General features: G+C 42.1%; 1 pseudogene; it reads right to left on the bottom strand.

Annotated features, from left to right (window-relative positions):
- Positions 1–6248: 6248 nt before the first annotated feature.
- Positions 6249–8423, bottom strand: LOC117079086 (annotated as a pseudogene).
- Between the last annotated feature and the right edge of the window lie 477 nt (positions 8424–8900).

The raw sequence follows: 8900 nt of genomic DNA, 5'->3' as shown, positions 1-8900 counted from the left end.
ACTAAACATTCCCAGTTCTTTCAACTCCCCCTCATAGGACCTGGGCCCCTTCATAGAGATGATGACCTTAATGGACAGTTCATTTATAAACAATATTGATGGAAAAGGGGGATAGGAAGGTGGGCTGTTTTCTGACAACAATGACCAATTCTCCAAATGCCTACTGGGTGTCCAACAATTTCATTCAATTCTGCTACCTGGAGTATGCATCAGGCTGCACAGCTTTCAGGGCTGAGTCCCACAAGACTGCCCCCACTTTAGATGCCAAACACAAATCCTGAAGCTACCCGTATTTCTCACAGACCAGCTATAAATTGGGAATTCCCACAACCCCCTCCTCAGGTTGGCTGATTTGTTAGCACAGCTCACATAATTCAGGATGGCACTTTGCTCACAGTTAACAGGTTATTATAAAGGAAACGAATGCACAGCCAGTTGAGGAGGTACATTGGGCAAGGCTTGGTGAGAGCCTGAGCTCAGGAGCTTTGCTCCTGTGGATTTGGGGGCACCACCCTCCCAGAACATGGATGTATCTGCCAATTCTGAGGCTTTCCAAATATAATTTTTTAAAGAGTGTTTTAGATTTCAGTCTGTAGCCCCCCATTCATCTTCCAAGAGGTTGGTGGGTGGGACAGAATGTTCCAACCCAGAATCACTGGGTCTCTCTGTTGACCAGCCTCACCCTAAGACCATAAAGCCCCATTCTAAGTCACCTCATTATCAAAAACTCATGTATAATAAAAGGGACCCAGTACAAAAACAGGAAACATACCTATCACCCAGAAATCCTCAAAGTTTTAGGACCTCTGTGCCTGGAGTCCAGGAGGTGACAAAAACCAAATATACTTTTGCATGATACCACACCAGGGGAAAACCACGTGAGTCAACTTTCTAGTCCTCTTCTGATCTGACTTGTTTTGACAGGAAGTTTTACACTTTGGACTATTTGGAATAAGATATGTGTGTGGGAGCCCGCAGCAATACTCATGCATAACCATTATGTTTCATCTGAGCTGTGGAAACTGAGATGCCATGAGATAAAAGTTGTACCCCTTAGTAAAAATATCATAAGTGGCTATTTGGTGTGATTAACAGAGGGCTCATCTGTCTCCACAACATTTGAGTAAGGTGAATTGTTTACAAGCATTGGCGGAATTAGAGAGCTCTATTCAAGATTTTCTTAGGAAACAAAAAAAAGCAGAAGGTTCTCACACTCATACAAACTTGAGCCAAGAGCATATCTGAAGGCAGAGTCAAGGTCCACCTTTGAAATTAATTTTGGCTACTCCAAAGCGTTGATAAATCAATAGATGCAATTTTTTTAGCCATCCATTTTCTGCCACTGGCTTTACAAAATCATTTCTAATATTCTCAGATATTATTTCATCTTTTTTTTCCCTTACAAATGGAAAAACTATGAGCCAAATACTTGTCATGAATTGCCTTAGGATGCACAATGGTAGGTCCTAGGACCATAGTTCAGATCAGCAGGCTCCCAACTCTTAGTATTTCCCCTGTGCACATCCCCCAAGCTCTCACTGCCATGATTGCAGGGCTTGGTGGAAAATGCATGTTCTTGGATTCACAGCCAAGTGTGTTTTGGGTTTCAGCTTCTATGTGTCACTGGAATTTGAATCTAATGAGCCCTAGCTTGCTATCACACAAAGGAAACCCATGACTTCCCACTGGCCATGGGAATTGTCAACATATGGTTGAGTTGTCACCATTTTAGACAAGCAGTTTCCTTTCCTAAAACTGGGGGAAATGTACAATATAGAGAGTTACCAAAATGAGGACCTTATGTTGCAATCCAGAGAAGTTAAATATCTTCTTTAAATTATTTTCCACAAACCTTTACTCTGCTTTCCTCATTGATAAGAAAAGGAGTAGTAGAACAGTCATGACTGCGTTGTCTGTGGGAACCCCTCACAGCTGTGTGAGCCCTTCCTCGAACCTGTCATAGGGTTAAATAACTGAATTGTCACAAGTCTTTTGTTTTGTGCAATCTTTTCTGATAGAGCACAGATTCCTCTGACATATTGAAGTTGGGAAATAAATAAAAGGTGCATTTTTTCAGGATGTAATTTTTTCAATATAAAGCATTTTTTAATCTAGAGACCTCACAATCATATCAAGAAAAATATTCTGGGGCCAGGGGCAGTGACTCACACCTGTAATCCCAGCACTTTGGGTGGCTGAGGTGGGCAGATCACCTGAGGTCAGGAGCTCGAGAGCAGGCTGACCAACATGGAGAAACCCCATCTCTACTAAAAATACAAAATTAGCCGGGAGTGGTGGCACATGCCTGTAATCCCAGCTACTTGGGAGGCTGAGGCAGGAGAATCACTTGAACCTGGGAGGCAAAGGTTGCGGTGAGCCGAGATTGCGCCATTGCACTCCAGCCTGGGCAACAAGAGCGAGACTCTGTCTCAAAAAAAAAAAAAAAAAAGAAAGAAAGAAAGAAAAAAGAAAAGAAAAACATCCAATTTATAATCCCATATAGCGGCCTAGATTTTAATGGTCAATTTTATTAAAGTGATGATCCAAGCTAACCTACGTAAAACAGTAAAAAGAGAGCATCAAAGAAATTTATGGCTGGCTGTTTTGTATGAGACCAATAATGAGTACAAATATCAATTACTGTTAAGAGAAAATCTCAGCAATTAGAAGGAGCTTTGGAATCAATCACACCCACCCACTTACATTAGATATAAGGTAGCAGGCTCAGAAGGGTCAGGTGACTTGCTGATGATCATACTTATTACATTCAGTATTAGAGGCCGGGCGTGGTGGCTCACATCTGTCATCCCAGCAATTTGGGAGGCCAAGGCAGGCGAATTGCTTGAGTCTAGGCATTTCAGACCAGCCTGGGCAACACGGTGAAACCCCGTCTCTACAAAAAAGTACAAAAAGTAGCCGGCCGTGATGGTGTGTGCCTGTAGTCCCAACTATTCAGGAGGATGAGGCTTGAGGATGGATTGAGCCTAGTAGGTTGAAGCTTCAGACTTCAGTGAGCTATGATCGCGCCACTGCACTCTAGCCTGGGTGGCAGAGCAAGAACCTGTCCTAAAATAATAATAAAAAAGGAAGAAGTAGAGCTAGGCCTGAATTCATTGATTCTAGCTCCCAGTCTTATAGTTTAACCATAGCGAATTTGGAAGCAGAAATCCCTCACACATGTTGTTGTTTCTTTTAAAATGAAGGAGTTGAGTCTATTTATTATAAAGTATACTTAGAAATTAATTAAAAATAAACCATATATCTAAATACAATATCCAAAATTACTAATACAAATCTCCTGGAAGAAAAATTGTTGAAAATATTTGTAACCTTGTATTAGTAAAAGATTTCTTAGATATGACTCTAATGGCATGGTTCACAAAAGAAAAAAAAGTAAATTACTTTTTCTCTATTTTTTATGGTTAATTTAAAACAAAAAACAAGCAAACAGAAATAAGAGCATTTTCATGTATCAAAGCAGCACAGATCAATTTGGTAAATAGTATTGGCAAGAGGACAAGCAAAGAGACTCTGATACAGTATTGCTGGAACCATACATTAGTGCAGTAATTCTGAAAGGCAATAGTGATGAAAATGTTAAATGCACATATCCTTTGAACCAGTAATCACTTTTAGAAACATTTCCTACAAAAAATGCACGCAGATACTCAGTCTCTTGTATAAAACTATCCACTGTAACACTATTTGTAACAGCAAAACCCTCAAACATCCTAAACATCTGCCCATAAACTATTAGTTTAAATAACTTACGCTATTTCCACACAATGGAGTACCACACAGTGGAGCCATTAAAAATGAGTTGCTGTATTCTGCTGTAAAATGTCCTGTAAAAGTGGCAAAACACTGCACATATAACCCATTTGTGCAAGGAAAAGGGAGGGGAGGACGCATGTAATAGTGCATAACTAGAAACTGTCTGGAAGGAGAAACAGGTTTCAGGAAATGGCACTGAGACAAAATTTCATTTTATGTTATTATTTTTAACAAGTACATTTGAAAATGGAAGCATGAATGGGGGAAATACCAATCATGTCTTTTCAAATACTCTTAGATAGGTGGTTTTCAATGCCAGCTGTTCATTAGAATCACCTGGGAGCTTTAAAAAATCTTAGCACCCAGGTCCTACCAGAGAGGACTAAGAAATCTCAGAATGGGCCTCTGCGTATCAGTGTTTTCAAGTTCCCAGATGATTCTAATGAACAGCTGGTGTCTCACAGATCACTCCTTTAGACCAGGAGCCCCTTTTTCTGTAAAGAGCCACATCCTAAATACTTTAGGCTTTGTGGGCCATTGATAAGGTCTCTGCCACGTATTATGTCTCCTTTTTAAAGACCTTTACAAATGTAGAAACCATTCTTAGCTCCTAGGTAATACAAAAATAGGCCATGAGCTAGATTTGACCCATAGGTCATTTCGCCAACCCCCGATTTAGACTATGCCCAGGCTGGAAGATAGCCTGGAAAAGGCACGATGAGACAAGCTGTGGCCAGAAGCCTGTAAGCGGCTTCCAAGAAGCTTCTGCAGGGACCTCACAGGTCTGGACCCCAGCCCTCTACCTGCCACCCGGGTTGTTCTGGTTTGGGTAGGGAGTGGAAGGGGTTTAGACTCACAACAATAAAACTCCTGAGATCCATTATAAACCAGCCAGTTTATTATTTTGTAGTACGATGTAGAACTTTTATCATGCAGACTGAAATACCTATGTCGGCATGAACAGTACATTTTCTCTCCTAGAGGCAGTCACGTGGAAAACCAGGTTATCATCAGGTTAGTTAGTGGGTGCGGAAACCATACAGGAGGAGACTAATGTTAAGACCTGTAACTCATCCATAAAGGCTTGGGGCACACTTTCCCACCACTGGAACCTCTCAGCCTCCAGAAAGCTTGTTGACTCCTCCCTCCTTGTCTTGGTCTGGCTAAGCACTGCTGCTTGTCAGTCACCTCCTACAGCCATATGGTGAGTCCAGCTTGGCCTAAGAGCTGTATCTCTGCTCACTGGTTGGTGTTGTTACTGCCACTGTTTACTAACAGTTCAGGTTCTGAAGGGGGCACGTCAATTGCGCCCATGTACCAAGTACAAGACACAATAATCCTGTTAGTTTATTCTCCCAAACCCACTCCACTCAGGTTTATCATGTAACACGCTCTGTAAGGTTCTTTCTAAACCCATTAGAACATATATGGATTACCTATAAATTCACCTAATGTAACCTACTTCCTACTGAGAATTGAGGTTTTAAAGTTTTTTTTTCCCTACTTTTTTGATCCCAGCCATGTAGGAATTAATGAAACCAAATCTGTATCACCTCTGGAGACAAGACAGAAATACCAAGTGATATTTATTTTTCAAATTAATGTGACTTTGTTCTCTATAATGTAAAAATGAGAGAATGCAGTCAACTCAGTACGCAATGTTAGCAATAGTCAAGTCGTCAAAAAATGTCTTTCAGCAGTAGAAAAGTTTGCTTTCAAATTAAAAAGCAAAGCATTGTATTGCAAACATCATGTAATAATGATTAAATTACAGAAAAAATATATTCAGACTGACCCAAGGCATTCACATCACACCAGAATTTTGCCTGTAACAAAACAATGAATTTTATTCCAAAAAGTAGGTTAGATCCACGTTGGCCTCAGACTTCAGCCCCAGACCCAATGAATGAGGATGAAGTACATAGTGCATGTTTAATAGGCATTGCATATAGATTAACCATTCTTTAGTATCTCTCACTAGGGTTTTGAGGGAGAGAGGGATGCAATGTGGACATGTGCACTCACAAAGGCAGACTTTTTCTTCTAACTGTAACAAGACATACATATGACCCTTTACTATATTTTGGCCCATAGCTAAGATTTTTATCCATGGGACTCTACCTTTGAAAATCACAACAAAATCAATAGGGAGTGATTTAATATAAAATATACAAACTTCTCAGTATGAGGACTTTCACAGAAAAGGAAGAAGAGGACAACAGTAGAAATCAATTTTCTTAAAAAGTAGCATTCCCCTTATTTTGTCCCTGCTACTTAACACTCAAAAACAAATCTGCACAAAACTGGGAATATAGAAAAGGACAAGAGGGGATGTTCCACTGTAAAGTCTTAGAACCTACTCTGAGCTTTCATCCTCATCAAGGCCCCAACCTATAGAGCCGAGGGCTCTCCGGTCCACTGGAGAAAGTGAGTGGTGTTTGATCATCACTCCTGCTTCACCAAAGATGGCCCAGTCACTCTCTGCCAAACTGAACGAAAGTGACCTGGACAGAGGTTGAGCCTCCCTGCTTTCTTCTTAGTTTTCTCATGCCAGAAGGATTTGCCTTGGTGAACTTCAAAACCGGATTGGCTCGCTCTTTCAGTCTCCAGCTGCACCTCCTTTGGCATTAAGTTGTCGGCCACTCCTGAATCCATTGCCGTTTCCTCCTCCCTGACCCTTTAGAATGGGGATGATGCCTTTTTTTCTCCTTTCTTCTTTTTTGGAACTCTGTTAGGGGTCTGAGCTTTATGTTGTTGGTTTGAGGAGTCTCTGCCTCCTTGACAGCTTCATTTTGCTTCTACTTTTTTACTGAACCTGGTGTGGAAACTGCCACTGCTACCTTTTTCTTGTCTTCTTGCTCTCTTCCTCCTCCTTACTGTTCTTAGCTGCTTTTCCATTCTGGACAGTCATTGCATAGGTGCCATTGGCCTTGGGTGTGGACTTGGAGAGCCCTTGCCCTTGGGCTTCTCTTCCTCATCCTCACTGGAATCATCAGAGGAAGAACTGCTGCTGCCCTCGGCCTTTACCTTCTTTCCAAGGCTGGCTTGGAAGGGGCTATGCCTGCTGCTGCCTTCTGTGGCTTCTTCTCAACTGGGAATTCAGATGTCTTCTCTTCCTCCTCACTCCTGGAGCTGTCTGAATCAGAGCTGCAGACCCAACCTTGGGCTTAGGGGTGGCCACAGTGATCTTTGTCTTCTTCTCCTCACTGGAATTGCCATCAGCTTTTCTTGTCAGAAACTTTGGGCCACTGACTGCAGTTTGCCTGGGAGTTGCAGCTGACTTTGCTGCAGGTGACTTGGTAGTGGCAGCTGGCTTATTTGAGGAATTCTTGGTGGCACTGGCTGGCTTGGGAGGAGCTCCGTTATCCTCAGAGCTGTCGGGGTCTGAGCTGTCTGCAGAGATCTCTGTTGCTTTCTTTTTGCTGTAGGTGATTTGGTTGTTGCTTTAGAGATGACTCTCATAGACAGGGGTCTCTCCTCTTCCTCAGAACTGGAGTTAGATTCATCCATGCTGTCTTCACTGCTTTCTGCAGGCTGTTTCTTCTCCACCGTTTTCTTGGAAGTGTGGGTTCCCACAGACTTCTTTGGTCGAGGAGCAGAAGGTCGGGGGACTTAACTGTAGGGATCTGTTTTTTGCTTTTTTTTTTTGGAAGGTTCTGGTCCTCGTTTTCCTCATTGGTGAATTCCTCACTGCTGGAACTCTGTTGGGTAGGGGTGACAGCTGCTTTCACTGGGACCTTGGCCATGACTTGCTTTTTGGGTACAGTCTTCTTGAGGATGGCTGCTGTCCGCCCCTTCTCTGAGTCACCACTGCTGCTGCAGCTGCTGCAGGCTGCTTTGCTATTGGCTACTTTAGGTGCTGCTGGAGCTAGAGTACCCCGGATGGCTTTAGCCCGAGTTTAGCTGCCACAGGTATAGTCTTTGCCTTCTGGTTCTTTGGTGCCTCATCCTCAGAGCTTGAGTCAGAATCAGAATCAGACTTCTTGGCCTTCTTAGGAGGAGCTTTGGCTGCCTTGGCTTGGGGCTTGACTCCATCTGGACAGGCTTTTGCTTTTTGTCTCCTTCTCACTGTCACTAGATTCTTCACCACTCCTGCTCTGATGCTTTGGCCACAGCCTTTTCAGGATGCTGAGGCAGACTGGTTCCCTTGGCAGGTACAGCAGCCTTCTTAGCTGGGGGCCCTTGATTGTCCCCCTCCTCCTCGCTGCTGTCCTCACTGCCGTCACAGGATGAAGACTTCTTCTTAGCTTTCTTAGTCACTGGTCCATTTGCCTGTAACTTTCTCTTTGGGGCCTTGGCAGACTTGAGCCAGAAGCCATAGATGTCCAAGAGGGAAGACGCATTGGCATCGTGCTGTGTAGTTCCTGTCACTTTGGTGAACTTCTTGGCCATCTCCAAGAGTTGGTTGTCACGCAGGAAACCAAACACAAGGGAACACAGGTGGCTGGGAACCACATGGTGCAAGCCAGCATCCACCGTCCTCCGAGCAATATGTGTCACTACTAACTTTTCACAGTTAATAATTTCTGCTCCTAAAACTTTCATTAAAATGAAAAGAAAAGCCACAGACAGGGAGAAAATATTTGCAAAGAATATGTCTGATGATAGATGGGATCCAGGACTTATAAAGAACACTGAAGTTCAATAATAAGAAAATAATCTAATAAAAACATATGCAAAAATGTGCATAGACACTTGGTGAAAAATCTATTGATGACAAATAAGCACATTAAAATATGCTTAGCTTCATTAGTCGTTAGGAAATTGTAAATTAAATCTATAGTCAAATACCATTGCACACTGGTTAGAATGTTTGAAATTAAAATAACTGAACATACCAAGTATTGACAAGTATGTTGCACGTTAAGAATTTTCATTCAGAGCAGGTGGAAATTTAAAATACTGCAACTATTCTGGAAAAAATATGTTAGGCAACAGATAAATGGATAAACAAATCGTGATATGCCCAAACAGTAAGATATTACTCATCAATCTAAGTACAAATCTCAAATTAATTGTTCTGAATAAAAGTAACCAGACAACAAAGGGTAGCTACTTGCATGATTCCATTTAAAAAATGTCTATACAATGCAAACAAATCTATAGTGATGGAAAGATCACTGGTT

This window comes from Trachypithecus francoisi, unplaced genomic scaffold, assembly GCF_009764315.1.
Source record: "Trachypithecus francoisi isolate TF-2019V2 unplaced genomic scaffold, Tfra_2.0 Lachesis_group7, whole genome shotgun sequence".
NCBI classification, from domain to species: Eukaryota; Metazoa; Chordata; class Mammalia; order Primates; family Cercopithecidae; genus Trachypithecus; species Trachypithecus francoisi.
This window is presented reverse-complemented; position numbering and strand designations above follow the sequence as displayed.